Source organism: Stegostoma tigrinum, chromosome 27 (genome assembly GCF_030684315.1).
Source record: "Stegostoma tigrinum isolate sSteTig4 chromosome 27, sSteTig4.hap1, whole genome shotgun sequence".
NCBI lineage: Eukaryota > Metazoa > Chordata > Chondrichthyes > Orectolobiformes > Stegostomatidae > Stegostoma > Stegostoma tigrinum.
The window spans coordinates 9,954,224-9,976,102 of record NC_081380.1 but is presented as its reverse complement, the minus strand read 5'-3'; the positions used below and the strand labels follow the sequence as shown (position 1 = coordinate 9,976,102).

At 41.5% G+C, this 21,879-nt stretch overlaps 1 protein-coding gene across 13 annotated transcripts in view; it reads left to right on the top strand.

Annotated features, from left to right (window-relative positions):
- The first annotated feature begins 219 nt into the window (after positions 1-219).
- The window catches only part of gtf2ird1 (GTF2I repeat domain containing 1), a 183,595-nt gene continuing 161,935 nt past the window's right edge, over positions 220-21,879 (top strand). For 10 of the 13 annotated variants that reach the window (XM_048557305.2, XM_059655254.1, XM_048557298.2 and 7 more), the window contains exon 1: positions 369-514. The gene's annotated coding sequence lies outside the window, so the exon portion shown is untranslated. Of the gene's footprint in view, positions 341-367; positions 515-1,151; positions 1,476-21,879 lie in introns of those variants that run through there. The other 3 variants (XM_048557297.2, XM_048557306.1, XM_048557296.2) reach the window with 3 other exon arrangements.

The window sequence follows — 21,879 nt, the reverse complement described above, 5'->3', positions numbered from 1 at the left end:
CAGTAACTGACCCTCTAAGCCTGACTTGATGGAGTACTTTCACCCAGTCGGCCAGTTTGGGCACGTTATAAACCTTTGGGGGGAAAAAAGCAGGATTTGAACCCAGGCCCTATCGTTCAGAGATAGGGAACATTACCGCTCTGCCAAAGGAACAGCCTCGAGGTTCGAGCGATTAAAACGGCTCCGGGTTACTGAGCGGCGAATTCACCTTATTTCCGTATAGGCAGCCCCTTTCCCTGTTAGGGCCAAATAACATGGAACTGCACTGTGGCCCGTGTCTGGGAGGAACGGCAGCAGGCAGAGAGTTAACTGAGAAGTCAGTAAAGTGAAGAACACAGAGGTGAGTTCAATTTACTTATCAGCTGTCCGCTTTACTGCGCAGCCTCTCCGCTGCAAAGTTTAACTCCTGAATATGGCTTTGAAACGCATCACATCCTTAATGTTTGTAAAGGAACGCTCAAACTGTCGATGATTCGGGACTACCGCTGAATCTTCAAATTATGCTTCGGAGCAGGTACGTGTCGTCGGTCTGCTCTCCCCTTTCAGCCTACACAGTGATAAAACCTCAGACGCACAAACGTAACCGTGCAGTCGGCCATTTGATGCGCGTGTGTGTGTATATATATATATATCTGTCTCTTTCTATCAGCCCCGTGGGAGGATCACATGTTCTGCCTAATCTACAACCTGAAAGGGAGAGCAAAATGAAAAACCCTTGCACGGTTTTTAAATCCTGCAGATTAACGGACACGGCTACTTCATGCAGGGCTGCAATCTTGCAAACCCATGACATCCTGCACCACAAAAGCAACCGTCCTGTGAAAGATCCCTTTTCAGGGAAAAAAAATCACGTCGTACTTGTTTTTAAATTTATGCAACCCCCCTCCCTCGGGTTTTTGTTTGAGGGTGGGGGAAGATGGGAATATTTTAATTCGGGAAATTGACGCGGTTTAAGGCACTTTTTTGTCAATTTCACGTCTCTCCACCGCCCCCGATTCTTCCTCTTGTCAGTTTGAAGGTGCCGTAATTTGGCAAAAAGAATGGGACATATGTATGTGTGTGTGCCTTAATCCGTATGTAAATTACAGCCAATGAAGGAGTGTGTAGGACTGGAGCTGGGATTAGCAGGGGCGAATGAGTTGCCGCTTTACTGGGATTAGAGAACAAAGGCTAGTCTGAGCAGAGCCAGCAAAAAAAATCTGCCAAACCTCCTTCAGTGCCTAGTCTGCAATCAGGACAAAAAGACATCCCATTTATTTTTTTCTCCTCTGTATCAGAAACACACTCCGGATTGTACATTTCAAAACAAAAAAGAAACAGAAAAAAATCCGGATTGGTCTAAAGGAGAAATTAAGGACTTTTTTTTCAAAATATATTTTTAAAAAATAAGGAACCCCTTGTGTATATGTGTGTGTGGTTTTTTTGGGAGAAAGAAGAGAGATCAGCGCTGTGGTGGGCCGACTAAATTGAATGGTGTAAGTAACAAACAGAGAAACAAACACGAGCAACTTGTAACAATGTTTCATATTTTTACAGATACATATTGTATACTGCGGCGACACGTGACTGGCTGGGTCACGCTGCCAGGAGATCAGGCAGTGAGGGTTTTCACTTGTGTTTTGCAGTGGAAGGGGTTCGGGGTTGGGTTTGGGCTGTAAGGTTTTTCACGGATGCCGCTGTTTTCGTTAATCTGGTATTTTGTACGGCCCTCCCCCGCCGACTGTCAGTTCCTGGTAGTTCCAGCTGCGACCTGTGTGCAGCGGTCTGCTGCGTGCTCTTTAGGCCGAGACTCCCTCACTGCGCCGCGGTCAGTCACTAGCAGTCGCCCACTTTCCTTTCCCCTTGTCGGTTTGCACGTTCGTGCGAGGCCCATTTCCGCAGTTTGTGAACGTTCGAACACACCAAACTGACCCAGTTCCTCCAGTTCTATATTCCCAACTCTGTCACTGATCTAAAGTGTAGGGTTTCACTTGGATTGTGTCAACTTTGTTAATAATTATAACCGCAGTATTGTATTGTCTGAAAGGTTTTCCTTCCTGATTTCAATTCAAGCTTTTGACTTTATTCGCAGTGAATGGGTTCCGTTTACCTCCTTTTGAGGGTGCTTCTGTGCTTGTTTCAGTATTGGTGTTTCCTGTGACTAAGTTTTCTTTTCAACTGTGAACTCCAGGGGTCCCTGAAGGTCATCAGCTTGTGGGTATTTTGTTCTTGTTGAGGGAATTGTTACTTACAGTGCTGTGTTTTTAAAGCAACAGTTTTTAGCAATGATAGAGCATTCAGTGTGCCCTAACCTGCCCTAGCTATTAGATAAAGTTATTGTACACTTGGCTTCTCAGCTTTTTCTTTATTTCTAGCTTGTCTCTGAAAGTGTGCCAGTATTTGCAATATTTACAGAACGATGGGGGTAATCAATATGTGCAGTGGAGCTCCATGTCAGTAATAAATTTGCATTGAGTGCCCCTAAGTGATTGTTAATATTCTCTCCCATGGAACCTTGACTTCCATCTGACCAGTCATGAAACTACTCATTTGTGACCAGGTGCATTTGTAAAGGAAATACCTTTTTTATATGATGCTTCCTATGGCTGAATAGGAAATAGGAGCAGGAATGGACCATTAGCCTCCTTCAGCCTGCTTCGCCATTCAACTGGATCATGGCTCATCTTCACCTCAGTGGCATTTCCCCCACACGGCGCGCATATCCTTTCACGTGTTAAATGCTTAGAGACCTATCAATCTCTATCTTGAACAACACCTTGGCGGTCCATGCAGAAGATTGAAGAATTAGTGGGAATGATGGTCTTGAACATACTCAACGATTTTGTGTCTACAGCACTCTGGGATAAAGAATTCCAAAGAGTTACCAGCCTTTGAAGAAATATCTCCTCATCTCAGACATTAATGGCCTAATCCTTAGACTTGATTCCTTCAATTGCCAACCCTCCCCCACAGGAAACTTCTCTCCTGCACCTACCTTGTCGAGTCTCTATGAAGATTGTGTTTCTCACTGAAGTCACACTTCATTATCCTAAACTCTAGAGAGAACAGGAAGCTCTGAAGTGCCTTACAGCCACCAATGTATGTTTTGATGGGTTATCACAGATGTTGTGTAAGAAACACAACAACTAATATGAGCAAACTCCCACAAACAGTAGTGAGCACCAGATCGTTTAGAATCATAGAATCCCTACGGTATAGGTCCAGGCCATTTGGCCAGTTGAGCACCAGATCCTCCAAAAAGTATCCCACCCCAGATACACCCTATCCCTGTAACCCTGCATTTCCCATGGCTAACCCACTTACCTTGCATATCTCTGGACACTATGGGCAATTTAGCATGGAGGAGTCCAGACGTGGGGAGATTATCTGTGTAGAGTTTGTGCAGCCACATGAGGGTGAAATCAAACCTGGGTCATGGCACTGGTGAGGCAGCAGTGCTAACCACTGAGCCACTGTGCTTGTTTCGGTGATGTTGGTTAAGGGATAAATATTGAGCAGGACATCAAAGAAGAGCTCCACTGTTCTTCTTGGAAATGCAATGGGATTATTTATATCCACTTTTGAGGACCTCAGTTTGACTTGAGCTCTGAAAAATGCCACCCCGTGCAGTGCAGCGCCCTCTGGGGCATCAATCTCAAAGTTGCGTTCAGGTTTTCAATACATAGCCTGTTGACTCAGAGGTGAAAGTGCTGACCACTGAACCATAACAAACACCTCATGTTGTAAGAAGATGCCGGACTCTATTAACACCCTTGTCAAGGATAAATGTTGACCTGCCATTTAATTGTAATGCAATAAGTGGATCCCACAGATGTCATTAATAGCCTTGCATTTCTTGGTACAGAATACTTGAAGCACCTTTCAGTTATACAGATACTCCTTTTAACCTCTTGCACGTTTTCATTTCTCCTTCAGCTTTGCAAGAGATGAACTGAGTGTAGCAATTACAATATAGTATACGAAGAATTGTGATTAAGCCCCCCTTATGTAACATGGTGTGATGCTCTTTAATTTATTGTCTCGGGTTTCTCTCCCTAGTACTTTATTGTAGCATTTTTATTTTGAATATTCACTCTTGGGACCCAAGGGTCAATGACTGGCCAGCACTTTTTTTTCTCGTCCCTAGTTGCCCTTAACAAATTCTCCACATAAATCCTAATTTTAGAAGGGCAAATTCTGCCCTATTGGATCCTTTTCATATTTAAAATAGACACAGCACAGAATTTTACTCAGTACCCTTTACTTTTGCTAAAATCTGAATTGCACCTTTTTAAAAAAAAAATTATTCCCATTATCCATAGGAAATGCCGGGGTGGTATGGTAGGGGGTTGGGCTGGGTGGATGCTCTTCAAAGAGTCAGTATGGACTCAGTGGGCTAAATGGCCAGCTGCCACACTATAGAGATTCCATGATTCTATTTGTGTTCTTTCATCTCTCCACAATCAGCGTATAGTGTTCACTGTCGCAGTACGTGCACGTGAGCTACTCACTGGTACTTGCTAGAAAGTGTAGATAAAGGCCGTTATGCTCAGAATTACAAACCCATCATTTGGCCCATTAATTCATTTTATTGTATCCAGTTAAAGTGCTCTTTGATCTTCTCCTTTTTGAGTCTGAACAGCCCAGGTTGGTGACTTTATACCTCTTACCTTTTATCGCTCTTCACGATGTGGCCTCGGGATATTTGTTGGCCCTCTATATCACATCAGCTGGAGTTGCCTCCAGTTCTCCAGGTACAACCTGACCAGGTCACTGCCCAGCTTCAGCGTGACCCTGGGGGATTAAAACTGATCTGACAGTAACCTGTTTGTCCTGTTCATTGCCACGTAACATTATTTGGATTTGGTGAATGACGAGCCAAGATACTCAGTCTTGGCAAGGCACAGGTGGTTGAGTCACTTTCAGATTTTTGTGTTGATAAGACCAACCCAGTTTACGAGCTGGATGATGCTAGAGTCATGCAGCACAGAAACAGACCCTTTGGTCCAATTCATCCATTCCAATCACGTTTCCCAACATGAACCAATCCCACTTGATGCAGCATTCTCCAGCTGTTTCGAGTCAGCACAGTGCTGTCAAACTCTCTCAGTTCTTCCTGAAGTTATTCCAGTGCCACCTTGGTTGGCCAGGTTTCCAATTTTTAAAACTGCCTGAGATGCACAGAGCTGACGATCCACACTGGCAGAACTTAATCAAAAGTTGACTTTTCTGGTCTCTGAGGTTTGGAATTTTATGCAGAAGGTGAAGTTGATATCGGAGTCAGAAGAATGCAATTTAACCATTTTGTTTTTGAAACAAATGATAAGGGATTGTGTCATTTTGGCAGAGATGCTGAGTGAATGGCCTGCATACAAAACCTACTGCTGGCTACAGGGGCAGGGTGAAATTGGTCTCCAGCTGGCAAAATAGTTTCAATGTCAATCTTAACAACTGGTGAGACAGTCTCATGGGGCTGAATGTCCTGGTGCTGCTCTTATTGTGTTTTCATGATCATATATTTGTAAACCTCTCCTTCTCCTGAATCTGCTGCAGTATAACTTTATCTCACTTCTAACTCTTATAGTTTTCATCGTAAATGATGTATGTTTTCGCTGGCACCTTAAATCATTTCACCTCCTTCCCAGGGATTAGCACTGAGGGATACACCACCTCTTAGCAAGGTGGATAGTGGACCCACAACCGTGTGGGAGTGGCCAGATGGCCAGCGAACTTTCCACTCTGATGTTTTCATATGCTCATTCATTGTATAAATTTTACTGAGTTGAGGATTTTCTTCATCTGTGTTGGGCAGTCACTTGGTTTTAATCTCTACTTCTACGTGGTGTTGTTGAATCTTCAAGCCCTGGCCCTTTATAAAGTCTGAATTGTGGTGTCAGCAGAGAGTTAGAGGTTGGATTTGTGTTTAGCTATTTTGGTGGTGTAATGATAGAATGAGTTATGTGCAGATAAAAAGATCAGTCTCCGAGAGTGTAAAAACCATAGTTACATTGTTCAAATACCACGAGATTAGTTTCCTAGGAGATGAATACTGGTCGCCATGGACACAAAGGGTCTGGAATTAGGATTGCGATTTTTCACCCTTGTCATGCAACTCTGTGTGTGTGAGTGTGCGCGCGCGCCCCACTCTCTCTCTTTGGGGTTGGGGAAAGGAGAAAGAAAAAGATTCTGTAAAGAGATTCGCACTGCATTTCATTCTGACAGTAACAGGACTTTACTTCTGAGAGTAACACCAGTTCTGAAGAAGGGTCACTGGAATCAAAGCATTAACTCTGATTTCTGTCCACAGATACTGCCAGGCCTGCTGAGCTTTTGCAACAATTTCTGTTTTTTGTTTCTGATTTCCAGCATCTACAGTTCTTTCAGTTTTTGTGAACTTTATTTGACAGTTGTTGGATGTCACTGGTTACAATGATTGCCGTTCAAAGAAGGAGAGAGATTTAACTAGTTTAGTCAATAACTTTGTCTTTTTTGCTAGATAATGTAAAAGATGTCATCAGACTTTTGTTTTATCCTCCCTGTTTTGCCTTCCTTCAAAATTGTGGGACTGCTTTTTCAATAATAAAGTATTGCTGGAAAGTCCTGCTTCTCGTCTTTGCATTCCTTCCTGGTGATCTGGTGTTAGTCATTGCTCTGCTGGTCAGAGATTGGTCTGAAACAGATTGCCCTCTGCTAGTGACTAATTGCTCAGTCAAGTGGATCTATTTCCTTCTGCAGTCTTAAATCATTTTCTGTTCCAGGCTTTCTCTTCGCAGTCGAATATCTGAACCTTACCTAGAAAAGTGTGAATCTATAATTGATGTTTGTATGATTGGGGTGGGGAGTGTGCAGTGGGGGTGATGGAGACATATAGCAAAGTGATATCACATGGCTTTGAAAATGTCACAAAGAAGATAGTTGAATGTAAGATTGTTGCATTCTTTAGGTCTTGTTGAGAGTGTGAAAGCAGACTGATGTGTTGGCCTCCAGGCTTATGGTGGGGCCCTGCAAAGTTTATTCTGAGCTGCTGCACATCATTTAACTTGAAGAAATCTTGACATTCAACATTTATCCTGTAGTTTAATGTCACTATTTGACCAAATGAGAGCTACATCTACAAAAGTCTTCCTGTGTGCAAAGTGTTCAGCTTATTTTGTGATATTTGCAAGTTCCATATTCTGATTTATTTATAAGGTGGTATTAATGCCCCATATACACTGTACCATTTTACACTAGTGAAAGATTGCTGTCAAAATAGTTGACATCAATAGAATTTTCAGTTTTCTTTAAAATGTGAGAAATTGTCTCTTTTGCTCCTAGATAATGTTGGTCATGATTTTAAACGGCTAACGGTTGCATGGATTGAAATGGTATGGGGATTGCTCTGATCTGAACAAGCTACTTGTGTGTCCATTTTGAATGTCTGGTTCCATTTTACCTAATGGACCAATATGTCTGGAAAGCTGTCAACTGGTGAATCATTACAGCTGTACAGCTGAGAGTTCTATTACCAATTCTGGGATTGGTCTTTTTTTTCAGATATAAAGAAGTGAGGTACTGTTAAGTTTTTTTGAATGCTTCCTCCTGGAAGTTTGTGATTTCAAAAAGAATTAATGGTTAGAAGCAGGTTTCCAAAACCATACTGCAATGCATTTTATTTCTGCTGTTTTGTTAAGTTAGAATCAATTGTAACCCTCTGCCTGGGGATGGTGACTTTGTTTGATCAGATGTGTTACACCAACACTGAATCTTTTACAAAAAGACAAAAACCTGCTAATCCACTAGTAGCTAAAACAACCTGAGTATTTCTTCAAAAGCAGTCGTTATGAAGGGTAATTGACCTCCTACTGACATTTTCCAATGTGTATTTATATAATTTTTAGTATTGGTTTTATTATATTGTAACTGCATTGTGAGAATATGGATTTTGCAGTTTCAAAAGTCTGATTTGAGTTTGGTAAAATTTGAGTCTGGAATGAATTGGGAGGATAGTTCGAGAACACGTATAATCCAGTAAACCGATTACTGTGAGTAGGATAATTGTTAATCCTTGAATCATGTGTTATGACTATGATGGGAGGAATACCCTGGTGATCAAGCCTCAACCACTCCACTTGTTGCACTGTTGATGTAAAAGTTTTGTACCATTATCCAGAATATGAGACTTTGACCAGGCTTCTCTGAGCTCAACATTATCCACTTATTATAAAACAACACACACTTTAAAACAAGTGGAAAAACTGGATAAATATCTAAAATGTAATCTGGATTTGGAGCTATATCCCAAAGCAGTTGCATTTACACAACACAAAAGGCAACCAAATCTCTGTAGAGATATTTTGTTTTAAAATGCAAAAAAAAGGACCCTTACTTGGCCGATGGTCTGGAAAGTTAGAAATTGGTGAATTTTCAAGGTCTACCATTTTTCTTGTTGATTTTAAAATCAAATTTCTAGTCGCTGGAGAATGATCTTCCAAACATGGCTTTAGTTTGGATGGAAACCAGACTGGATGCAAGTCTTTTACTCTTGTTCGAGGTTCAGGTTTTCATCTTTCATAAGATAATCAACATCAAATGGAGACCTTTAGGCTCAGGAAACCAAAAGACAAGTTCAGAATGGGTTTCCAGGCCGCCATCAGCACAGGGACCCTCATAATATCTTCCAAAGAGAGTTTTCTAACAATTTAAGATCAATGAACTCCATATTTTTTGTCCCTCAAAGCTTTGTGTGGTTATTTCTAAAGACTGTGTTCACTTGCTGTAATCAGCATGCAGGTCATGGTCCCCAACCAATTGTTGACGATCAAAAAATGACATAGTAATACCCATTTAATCCAGAAAGTGTCCAAACAATTCAATATCTTCTAGTTCACCACAGTCCATAAAAAAGACATGTATTCCCAATAACTAATTCTACAAGAGCAATTGACTGAAAAGGCAGTTTCTGGACTTCAGGAGACCTGGTACATTTGGTGATGTGGCTATTAAACTGTTGAGAGAGAGAGAGAGAATTGCTTTACAAAATACTAGGCATTGTAAATATTTTCCGACATATTCTACATAGAAGAGAATTAAGATGACCATAATATTTCATACAATCAAGTTTATTTTAAGTTTATAAAGCTGTGCTGTTCCTCTTGACTAAGACTTGATATTAACAAGTTGCTGGTGATTTGCATACTTCTCTCAGGCAACAACAAAATCTGATTGATCTAAGGACCAATTTAATTAATTTCCTATAGAGTGTACTGGGACAAATAGTTTTAAAGATCGAACAAGCCATCAGCTGAATATCACAAGCTGTATTGGGGGATATGACACTTCTTGTTCAGTAGGACATTCCCACTGGTGTTACAACACCTGTGTAGAAGTTACACCAAGGCAATAACAAAGTAATAAAAATCCTTCTAGAGAGATATAAAACTTTATATTCCCCGAGGCAAGGTTGGTGATGTGCCAAATCCAAGAAGCTGTTCAGAGCTTCTAAGTTAGTAATCTTGATTACAAATTGGGTCAACGATAAATTGTAGAAGGTGGTGTTAAATGGAAAAGCTTTGCCTGAGGATGAACAAGCAGCAATTTCCACACAGTTGGCCTATTTTGGGACTACTGCAATTTACACAGGCTTGTTATAAACTGTTTGTGGGAGAGATTTGTAATATTTCCTGATGTCACCTTGGGTTGCTGGCAGGTAAAGGGCAGGATGAGATATTTGGGGAAAATCTGATTGATGTTTCAGGAATAATGAGCTAATTTTGTCTTTATTTATTTACACTTTTAGTTCTGTGTCAGGGCACGTTGCTAAAGTTGCGTGAGTCTTGAGCCATTTACAGGAGGATAGCAGCTGGGGTGGTTTCTCGATGTCATCCTCAGAATAGCTTCTGCAAGACCTTCTCTTTTAAAGTGTAGTGGAGGGGCAGATGGAGAAAAGGGAGAAAGCATAACTGCATTCCAATCCAGTCTTCAGAACTAGTCATTGGCATGGATAAAAGATTGGTTATCTCGTAGGAAGCAAACTGTAATGGCAAATGTCTGGGTATTTTGGGTCGCCAAGGACTAACTAGCGGATAGATTCATGATCAGTGGTGTGGCCTTAACCATTTCCGATCTATAGTCACGACTTGGCTGAAGGGACCAGCTGATTAGTGGCTGAATTTGCTAAAATTAAGTTGTCAAGAGAAGGTAGAGAGTCTGCGAAGAGATGTAAGTGAGTGGTTAAATTTTGGCAGGCGGAATATAATGTGAGGAAATGTGAATGTCTTCACTTTGGCAGGAGCAACAGAAAATCAGCCCGTTATTTGAATGGAGAGTGATTGCAGCACTTGGTGGTACGGGGCTGTCTGAGAGACCTGATAAGTACAGCAAGTGATTTCGAAGCAAACGAAATTTTGTCCCTAATGTTGCCTTTCCCTTGCAATAAAATTAGGGAAGTCTCGCTAGGTTGGATAGTGCCTTCAGGAGATGGCATCTGAATTATCAGCATAGTTTTGGTCTCCTTACAATCATATGATCCATAAGCAGAAGTAGGCTATTCAGGTTCTACAGTCTGTTCTGGCACTTAAGATCATTGCGCATCTGATGGTACCTTAAATCCACATTTCCAGCACCCCCCCCGCCATAACCTTTCACCCCATTTGCTTACCACATGTTCATCCAACTGTGCTTTAAAAACATTCGAGGATTCTGTTTCCAATACCTATTCAAGCAGAGAGTTCCAAAGGCCATCGACCCTCTGGTAGAGAATATTTCACCTCACATCTGTTTTAACTGGTGACCCCTTATTTTGCAACCATGACCCCCAGTTCTAGGTTCTCCCACAGGAGGAAGCAACATCCTCACGCCCAGCGTCTTAATCTTCCAAACCCGAGCACACATAAGCTGAGCCTGTACAACCCATGCCTCGTAAGACAACTCGTCAATTCTGGGTGTTAGTATGATGTCAGAACTGCTTTGAAAGCTTTAAGTTCTCCCTTGAATGAGGTGATTAACACTGTATGTAGGACTCCAGATGTGGTTTCACCATTGCTCTGTGTAACTGAAACATGACCTCCCTTCCTTTGGAAAAAGTATATCATTGCTTTAGGGGTAATGTTGACAAAGGTCACTTGATTTCGTCTGAGGATGAAGGTCTCATTTTGTGAAGATTGATTGAATAAGTTAGGCCTATGTGAGAAGAACGAGAGGAGATCTCAGTAAATCAGATTAAGTTGCGTCAGGATTTTATAGTGTGCATTTTGGGAGAATGTATCTTGTGCAGAATTTCAGAATCAGGGAATGCACTTTTTACGAGTGAGATGTTTTCCTTTCTGGAGAGAGGTCACACACACCAGTGCAAAAAGTTCCCACTAGTGTCTGCTGCACCTAACATGTTCCACACTATAGGAGATCAGAACCATTACTAGCCATTGAGGTTACCTGTGTATTGCTTTACACAGAAAGTGACATGAGATGTCTGCCAGCGAAATAAGAAAAGCAACCCAAACGGGTGTGATGCCCAGGAAATTGCTCAGATATGTTATGGATGGCTAATGTAATTATTGTGATGATAGCACAGTGCAGAAGTATATCGCATGTAGTTAATTGAGTGTAGATCAAAGGTGTGTCTTACAGGGTTCAAGTCACTGTTCTATCAACTTCAGTGCGAGATTGTTAAAGGAACTTCAAGAGCCCACGGAAATGGTTCAGAGTAATAGGGAGTTAATTATGTTATCTCCAGTTGTTCAGAGATATTGAAGCAAAAATAGAAAGACTCAATAGGTCTGGCAGCATCTGTGGAGAGAAAGCAGTTTGTTTTTGTTTCAAACCTTCAGTGTCTGCAGGTCTTTGTTTTGGTTTAGAGATATTGACAAATTGGTGAAAAGTTATGAAGTGTGTCTGAGAGTATGAAATTGTCCAACCGTTTCATTCCATGGTTACAAAAACAAACTGCTGCGTGAGCACAACGCCGATTTCTTTGAAGTGAAACGGAAAGAGTAACTTGTTTTTGTCAACAGCCTGTAGCAAGTGTATAAACATTGAATCTGTGCCCAGTGCCACAAGTACAAAAGTTGTTGAGGTTTTCAGAAGCTGGTTTAGAATTTGAGTTGCTGGAGGTGTTGGCATCAGATAATGGTCCACAATTTACATCAGAGTTTGAATATTTCTGCATAAGGATGACGTTAAATGCCAATGGGTATCACCATATCACACAGTACTGCTGGAAGAAATGTACAGATTGAGCCGTGTTTGCTCGGCTGCAATCTAGTTTCAATGTTTCTCTTCAGCACATGCTGGATAGTGTTGTGTTCTGCTACAGAATAATCCCATGGTATATAACCGGTTGCACAAGCATGTTTAAACATGCAGCTGGAAAAAAGTGCATTCTGCTTTATTTTTTGGCATCGTAACAAATTAGGAGAAAAGAAAGACAAAGTGAGACTGAGCTATGAAACACATGTTCAGCAGTGGTCAGGAGGTCATAGTAAAAGGAACTGCTGTGAAAAGACTAGCTGCATCTACATGCTTATTGATGTTTAGAGAGAGACTCCATCACTGTGGTGCAGATTATTTGCTTGAAGGAGCCAAACTGATAATAGGAAAGCAGGGGGCGCCTCCTTATAGTCCAAATTCCTCTGACAGCCCTTCTGAAAGTCAGAAAGAAACTGTTTGTTTACTGCCTCTACAATATCGTCCAGTCATAGAAAGTGAGTAAGGGTCTTTGGGGGAAAAACAATGGATATCACAGTCCCAACCATTAATGGGGGAGTTGGTAAAAGTCAAAGTCCGGTTCAAGTTCGACAAAGTCTGAGCTGTTGACCGAGCAGAGCCAAGCTAATGGAAATCAAAGCAGATATCCAGACACATTGTCAATTGTTAGAAAAACCCATCTGGCTCACTAATGTTCTTCCAGGGAAGCAAACTGCTGACCTTCCCTGGTCTGGCCTCCATGTGACTCCAGACCCACTAGCTCTGGGCAACAAATGCTGACCAGGCCAGTGATGCCTGATTCCATTAATAAATTTTAAAAAATGAAAAGAAGCCAGATAGGTTAATTACTACTATGTAGGAAGGAAGGAAAAAAAAGGTTGTTTTCATTGTTGTATGTCAAATGGTAATTCTGATAAGCATATATTATTGTTATGCATTCTTTTTCATTTCTATGCAAATTTCTTGCCAGATTTGGTCACGTGTTTTAGACATGAGTATGCAACCTGACCTGTTACATTTCAGGTATTGTTAATGTTGGTTTAGTCATATTCCATTTTGGAAAATGGCCCACTTGTACCATTTTACATGTTAACATTTTACATGGTTGCTATTTTTAACTGGGGAGGGAGTATAGTTTATGGCAAGATCTGAGCAATTGATTGTGTCTCTCTTTCAAAGTTAGTTTAATAATCACTGCCTGTTAGGAGGCACATGTTAATATTTTCTCAGTACAGTACATAACACAGCGCAACACTCTCTGCAGTCCTGAGGGTGTGCTGTTGTTAACTTATGACTACACACTCTGAACGAGTTTTATGTACTAGTTTAGGCAGCCTGTATTCACAATAGGTGTGTATTGACTCAGTTGGGAAAAAGAGAAGAAATGTCAAGTGTCATATTTTTGTGAGACTGGATAAGTCAATATGCATTTTAGACATTTTAATATAGGGATAAATACCTTTAAAAGTCAATTTGTACAAAATATTACTTTGACAAAAAGCTTTTTTCCCCCAAAAATGCACTGTCATAAAAGAGGAACAAGAACTAAAGAAATGGAGAGTTGAGGGCCAGGCAGAGCCACTGGAAGTGAAATGAATAACATCAGGAAAACATTAAAAGGTCAGTTGGAAGAGTTGAAATATTGCTGAGGGTTCTAGAAAGGCTGGGAGTTACATAGATTGCAAGGGCTCAGACCATAGACTTTGGAAACAAAGACGAGAATTTTGTTGGGCCATTTCTGATGGAAAGACCATTTAGGTTAGAGAGCTGTGAGGTGGTAGGTGAATGGAACTTGATGGGGTATGGGCCCCAGAGTTGTGGATAAAGTTTAATTTTAGAAGTGGGAGACCAGCAGGACTGTACTGAACTTGAGACGACAAGGTGTAGAGCTGGTTGAGCACAGCAGGCCGAGGAGCGGGAAGACTGAAATTTTGGGCCTAGACCCTTCTTCAAAAATGAAGCTGTACACCTTGTTGTCTTCCTGCTCTTCTGCTGGGCCTGCTGTGTTCATTCAGCGCCACACCTTGTTATCTCAGATTCTCCAGCGTCTGCAGTTCCTACTATCTCTGTATCGAACTTGTCAGGTCTAGAAGGTAACAAAGGCATGGGTGAGACTTTCAACAACAAGACAGATAAGAGCAATGTTCTGCAGCTGGAAGTAGGTAGTTTTGGTGATGGAAAGTAATATGGTTGACAAAGTGGAGAATAGAGTGTGTGGTTTTCGATACTGTTTATATAAATAGGAAAAATCCATTGGAAAAGGTTCAGAGAAGCATTGATGACTTGGTACTATAAAGAGAGACCAGCAACATTTGAATTTGTTTTAATTGAAAGGAAACATGATCTAGGTGTTAAAACACTGTGCAGAATGCTGATGTACTTAAACCAATTATTTAACTTCACACATGAGACACAAGTGCAAAGCAAATAAGCCTGAAACTAGACAAATGGATGGGAAAGTTATCACCAAAGGCACTTAAACTTCCAGATAGTCTCTCCTCCCTTCTTTTCAAGCAGAGGCGGAACAATGGTGGATGATTAGCTAAGGACGTGATAAAGGAATTCTGGGATATTGGCCCAGTCCTGTTGTTTAACTGAGTTAGGTGATGAAAATGGGCAGATATCTAAAGACTTGGATTAACCGTCAGTCATTAAGGAGAGCGTTTTTATCTTCTTGGTGATGGTGTACGTTTGCCCTAACTCGGTTACAGAATGAGTCCGGCTCCTTTGAACACAGTGAGCAGGGGGCTTTCTCAGATTTTTGTCCATGCCAGTTACTATCGTGACGCATGATTTGTTTTTTTTTGTAGGATATTTCTTTTTCGAATACTTCACTAATGGTGTGAAAGAAGATGGCAAAAGGAATATAATGTGGAAAAATGTGAGGTTATGCACTTGAAGGAAGGGTAGAGAAGTTGAATAATTATTTAAATGGAGAGTGTGGCAGAACAGAGGGATTTGGGAGACCTTGTGTACGAGTCAGAAAGCTAGCACCCAAGTTCAACAGATAGTTGGGAAGGCACATTAAATGTTGGACTTTAAGTCAAGAGCAGTCCAACCTCAGATGGGATACTGTGAACAGTTCTGAGGCCATTCTCTAAGATATACTGGTGTAGGAGGCAGGCTGCGATAGGGTTCACTAGGCTGTTGGGAGACTGTCTTGTGAAGAGTAGTTGAGTAAATGAGACCTGTCCTGTTTGAATTTGGAATGAGAAGAGACCTTATTGAAACAAAGATTCTTAGGGAACTTGACCGGGTAGATGTGGAAAGATTGTTTGTCCTTGAGGTGCAGTGTAGGGGCAGAGGGCATCATCTCAAAATAAGGGGTTGTGCGCTGAAGAAATTGCTCCATTGCCTCCTCTTGGAGGGTTGCGAATTTGTGGAATATTTTGCCATGAGAGTTCTGTCAAGGCTGGCTCATTAAGTTTATTTAAAGCTGAGATAGATCTTTAATTAGTATGGGAATCTAGGGTTTTGAGGAAAAGGCAAGAAAGTAGAGTTGACACTGACCAGTTTAGCAACGATCTGATTGATGGAGTAAATTTGATGGGCTGAATGGCCTATTTTTGCCCCCATGTCTTGAGGTCTTGTCTTAATAAACAAGTACAAAATAACCTTTTGATGGTCTGAGCCTATGGTAAGTATGCATTAACTTATTCTTGTGAGTTTTGGTCTTATCAAGTCGGGGAGTGTAGTCCAGCCACATGGGATGCTTGCTCTTGTGTTGTCATTGTTAAAGAAAATCTCCCTCCAGTCCAGTCAATCAACCTACAAAGATTAGGGCAAAGAAATAGTTTCGAAGAGGATTTATACTGGAGTTGAGATGTTAACGCTGTTTCTCTCTCCACAAATGTAGCCAGACCTGCTGAGTTTCTTTGGCACTTGCTGTTTTTAATATAAGTAGAACTAGGTTTCTGCAAGTGTGATGTTTTCCGATTTCCACAGCAGCCAACCTGTGATCTCTCTGTGTGGGATTGAAAGTTTGTGTAGAAGTTGGGAAGCGGAGATTATTGAATGTTGTGGGCTTGTGGCCACTAGGAACTGGTTTAATGTGAAATTCATTTCACCACTAGGTTAAAACATAATTTGAGATACAAGAAGATGGGAATTACTATACAAGGAAGACTGGTGGCTGCGTCATTCAATACAGAATTAGTTGTTGACTTAGTCATAAAAGCACTCACAATTTATTTTACCACAAATCCAGATAGCGCATGAGGAAAGCATCGTTGATTTTGGGTACAATGGGATATTAAGTTGCTTTGTGTTTTAAGCTACAATGCCCGCTTTGATCGGATCTTGTTCATTTTACGTTATTGTCCTTTGGCTATTGCAGCACGTGTGCTTATTTGCCAATGATACCAGCATCTCACATTTGTACAGCTCGTAACCTGGCCTCATGCTATTTGCTAATGAGAGATACTGACTTCAGGAAGGGAAGAGCAGTTATTGTTTGTGACATTCTACTTGACTGATCAGAGTGTGACCTTGATCAGTAGATGGCTAGGTCAGTGATCACTGATGGCCCACAGTTCTCATGCTGGATTGAACATTTAGTGAATAGGCTGCTCACTCATCATCCTGAAATCCTATAGATCTGACAGACTGTGATATTCCATTCAGGACTACAGAGCCTCTTTTTAACATGAACATCTTAGGATTCCATAATGTCATCAGGGTCTGCCCGTAATTTTTACCAGGTTGGAAATAGCAGTGTGTTCCTGCCTAGGCTACCCAAACCAGAGAGATGCTGCGTTCAGCACAGAACAAAAAAAAAGGTGTATTTCTTCTCAGACAAAATACCAGCAACAAATGCTGGGCCTTCTCTGCACCAGATAACCAAGCGACTTTTCCTTTATTGTGAGCTCTCTACCATCGTGCCTTGACCTTCTGGAGCAGTAGGTGATTTTCTGAATGCCATCTCTGCCCACTAACTGAGAGCTGGCCCCCAGTTACAACTAGGGTGTGAGAAAGGCAAACTGGCTGTGCTTGTGCTGACTTGTTGCTTTTAATTGAATACCTGGAGGGAAGTCAGTGCATCAACCTCGTTTTTGCAGTGTGCTGAAGTGCTTGTATTGTAGTTGTACAGGAAACCATTTTCTGCCTGGGCATGCTTGTTGCAGCTCCTCTGACAATAGGTTTGCTCTGTACAGACTGGCATCAATGCAAAATTAGCTGCTGAGGATTAGTTGCAGGTAGGTCTGAAAGCCCTAGTTTAATTGAACTGTGCAGGCCAATTGAGTAACGTCTCACCCTCTCATTAATTTCTGTGTATTCTGTTTGTAATGCAGAAACAAGTCTGTTGCAGTGCAGAGGAAGACCATTCAGCCAACTGTGTGTGCATTCATTTTAAATCATTTTAATCAATTGTGTTTTTTTTATTATCTTTACAATTGATTTTTGCTCCAGTATTCCAAATCTGGAAACATTGAGAGCCTGATCATGCAAGATTTTTAGATTTTCCCAGAGTTTGGATTCCCGACTAACCACTTCATCCAATTTCAAGGGGATGGAGAGAAGCAGCCATTTTCTCATCCTGTCTTTGGAGAGCATTGGGATTGCTACAGTGATCCTACCAGTGAGATTGGAGAAGGCAGCAGGAGGCAGGTCTTAAAAGAACTGCAGGGACTTGAGTCCTGCTTGTTCTTAACCTTATTCTCTGGGACCAACCTGAGAATGGCCTTTTAATTCCCACACTTGCTGTTTTCCAGGAGTGGCCGCAAGAGAGGAATGTTTTTATCACTTGTTCACCCAACTGCTCAGGTTAAGGGGGTGTTGCCTTAATTATGATCCTAAACTTGAAAAACAAATGTCTACTTTTAAATATTTGAGTGAGAGCTTTGTGTTTTGTCAGGTCAAGGAAACCACAATCCAAGAATGGTATGATTGTGGTTCTGTTACTGAGCTATCCTCCAGAGGGCTGAACTAAAGATCTGAAACCTTGAGTTAAAATATCACTACAGCAACTAGGGAATTCTAAATTTATCTAATTTAGTAAATCTGAAATAAACAATCTGGTGTCAATAATGGTAATCGTGAAACTTTTATTCTTAAAATTTATTTTATTCACTAATGTCATCCTTGCCTGGTCTGGCTTACATATGACTTTCCAGACAATAATATTTGAGTTTACTCCAATATGCTTTTTTTTTGTTGGACCAAACTACGATGATAAATGAAAAGATTAAGCGTAAAACTTGGATGGATCGTCCAGCATTAACCTAAATATCAGGCATGACAAAGGCACGGTAAGTCTAGAAAACTAGACTCCTCACTAATAATGAATCATAGGATGATTACAGTATATGCCATGTTCATGCCAGCTCTCTGCTTTACCCCATGGCCCTACATGCCCTCTCTCTCTCTCCCCCTAAAGCTCTCCAGCTCTCTTTTTGAATACTGTGATTGAGTCTCCCTTCAGCACACACCCAGGCACAGACCAGCTAAAATTTATCTCAGGTGTTGCCTCCAGATCTTTTAAATATTGCCGAATTCCCCCCACTGTCAACAGCCTAGGGGTTACCATTGACCAGAAACTCAACTGCCATATAAATACGGTGGCTACAAGAGCAGATCAGAAGACAGGGATACTGTAGTGAGTAACTCACCACCTGAATCCCCAGAACCTGTCCACCATCTACATGGCACCAGTCAGGAAGGTGCTGGATGATTGCGTTTCTGACGATGCTCAAGTAGCTTGACAATGTCCAGGGGAGGTGGTACCATAGTGGTAACGGCACTGGACTGGCAGTCCAGAACCCCAGGCGATATTCTGGGGGCGTGGGTTCAAATCCCACCATAGCAGGTAGTAGAATTTAAGTTATGCAAAAATCTGGAATGAAGACCTGGCCCACTATCGATTGTCGTAAAATGTCCTTTAAGTATCCTTACTTTGTGTGACGTATGAGATTGACTCTAAATGCCGACCTATTGGAGCAGTGACTGCTGGTCTAGGCAGTGATGCTTACACCCTCTGAATGAACAAACACAAACAAAGCAGCCTGATTGATTGGCACATGCACTCCCTGCACCATTGACACCATTGACTGCTGCTAATATCTACAAGATGCACCGCAGAAATTCACAAAGGCTTCTTAGACAGCACCTTCCAAAATGGTGACCAATCCTATCTAGCAAGACAAGGATAGGCATTTCATGGGAACACTACCATCAGCAAGCTTCCCTCCAAGCCCGGCACCATCCTGAATTTGAAATATATTGCCATCCCTTCACTGTCATTGGGTCAATAACTGGGAATTCTCTCTAGCAGTGCCGTGGCTCTACCTACTGCACGTAGACTGCAGCAGTTCAAGAATGCAGCACACAACCACCTTCTCATGGCAGGACTGCATAACAATAAAGCAAAACAGAGCTGGTACAATGGTCTTAAGCAAGTAGTGAGAGAAGCGACGTGAGAAGAAACATATCGTCCCCAGTTTTCCTGGCGCCTTTTCATTAGTAGGATTGACTATCCCGAGTGGTATACACGCAAGGTCCTGTCTTCGTGTTAGGACTCCATACCTTGTGTTTGTGTGGCACTGGCTTCATGTTCATCAAGATAGTTTCTGGACAGATCTCATAGCTCCAAACTAGGCATTTGAGGCACTATGGGTGGTCATCAAGAGAATGGTATCCACCACAGTCTTTAATTTAATGAGCTGGAATATTAATTTAGTATTCCTCATTCTGTCATTACATTCAAACCATCCATAACAAAGTCACCTGTCTGGCTGTCAACCAATCCACTCCCATAAACATTCACATCATGCTAGTGCAGCATGGCTGCAGCGCGTACCCTCGACAAGATGCAGTGCAGCAAATCACCATGGCTTCTTTGGCAGTTCTTCTCAAACCAGTGATGTCTTCCATCCAGAAGGAAATGACACCAGCTTTGCATCTTTGTCAGTCATACCGGTCTGACTTTGAACTGTATTGGCTTTTCTGCATTGGGTCAAAATCTTGAAACTTTCTCCTGAACAGTGCTGTGGGTGTGTTTACGGTACCTGGACTGTAGCAGCTCACCATCACCACCTCCAAAGTGGAATTAGGGATGAGCAATAAATATCGACTTCACCAGCAATGTCAACATCCCTTGAGTGAATATTATAAAACCCTTTTTTTTAAATAAAGCAATGGTAGGTTCTTCGAGTCCTATGCTCTGTTTTATACTCACTTCAGCCTGCATTCCTGGAACTCCCTCTCAATCTTAAAAACCATTTTGGGTGAGGCACGTTGTAACAGCTCTGCCTGCCCTCTTTAATTGATCTAAATGACTCTTTGGCTGTAATTTGAAAAAGAGCAAGGGATTATCTCATTCGGGTCATAATTGTGTCTCATTCAACAGACATTTTTAGAGAGAAAAACCCATCTAGTCATTATCTCTTTGCTATTTGTGCGAGCTTGCTGTGTACACTGATTACCACATTCCTTGTTTTACAGCAGTGACTACCCTATCGCAGGTGGCTGTAGATAAATTTTCAACAATTTGAGTTGTGGAAGGTGCCCCTTTTATGCAAACCTATTTTTTTGACAAAATGGGATTGGGGTTAAGTTATTTTATTTCCACTCCAATCTCCACACACCGAAATGCTTTGTGTTCAAGGTGCCAAATAAATGTAAGTTGCTGACATTCCTCTGCAGCTGAACAGGGAACATTACTGATTATTATCCAACCTGAACGATGATAAAATGTTAGAAGACTGGAAATATACTGCCATGGACCTGATTGGCTCAGCTGTTTTAAGCTGGTAATCTGCTTTACTGGATAATGCGGCTCCTTTAAGACTGTAGTTGCGCCTCTGACATTGTGGATCTTTTGCTGGGGTCTCTGGTTTCTTGCTTTCCTCTGCCACTGTTTTTCCTGGCAAGGGTGATAGGGCAGCCTTGGCTCATCCATTCTGCTTAGCAGATGATTTTGAGTTTTCTTCAACCCTACCTGTTTTAGATTCAGCTGACTGAGTTGTCAGCATTGATGGTTTGCTTCATTCACAGGCTATGTATGAACTCTTGGCTGAACCGAGTTCTGAAGAAGCGCCCTGACCCGAAACATTGACTCTCCCTGCTCCTCCACTCCACACTGTTCTCTCTGCCCTGGAGCCTGATCCCGCCACTCAATAAAGTCATGGCCAATCTGATTGAAACCATGATTAATGTAGTTTGGAATGTTTTACTGTGTAAATGAGTTCACAAAGGTGGCCATATCTTCAGTCTCTTCATCCGAGTCATCAAATAGATTGTGAAATGTTGAACGCCCAGCACAGATCCGTGTGGCACCCTGCTTGTTACCTCTAGCAGACCAGGAAATGTACTGTTTACGCCCAGCTGTGTTTCCTGTTAGCCAGCCAATCTCCTATCTGTGTGAATATTACCAACTCCTCTGTGTGCTTTTGTTTTTCACAATGACCTTTTATGGTGTGTCATATTTTCAAATGCCTTCCGGAATGGTAGGTTTCTCTTTATCCCAAATCCATGTTAGTTTTTCAAAGAACTATAATAATTTGGTTAAACATAATTCCTCTTTCACAAAACCATGTTGACTCTGCCCAGTTGCCGCCAAACGTTCTAAATGCCTGTGTAACATGTTTTGTAATAACTTCTAATATTAACAAACATTAAATTAACTTGCTTTCCCACTGTTTTTGAATAAAGGTGTTACATTTGTTATTTTCCAATCTACTGGAATCTGTGGCGAATCTGGAGAATTTTGGAAATTCTATC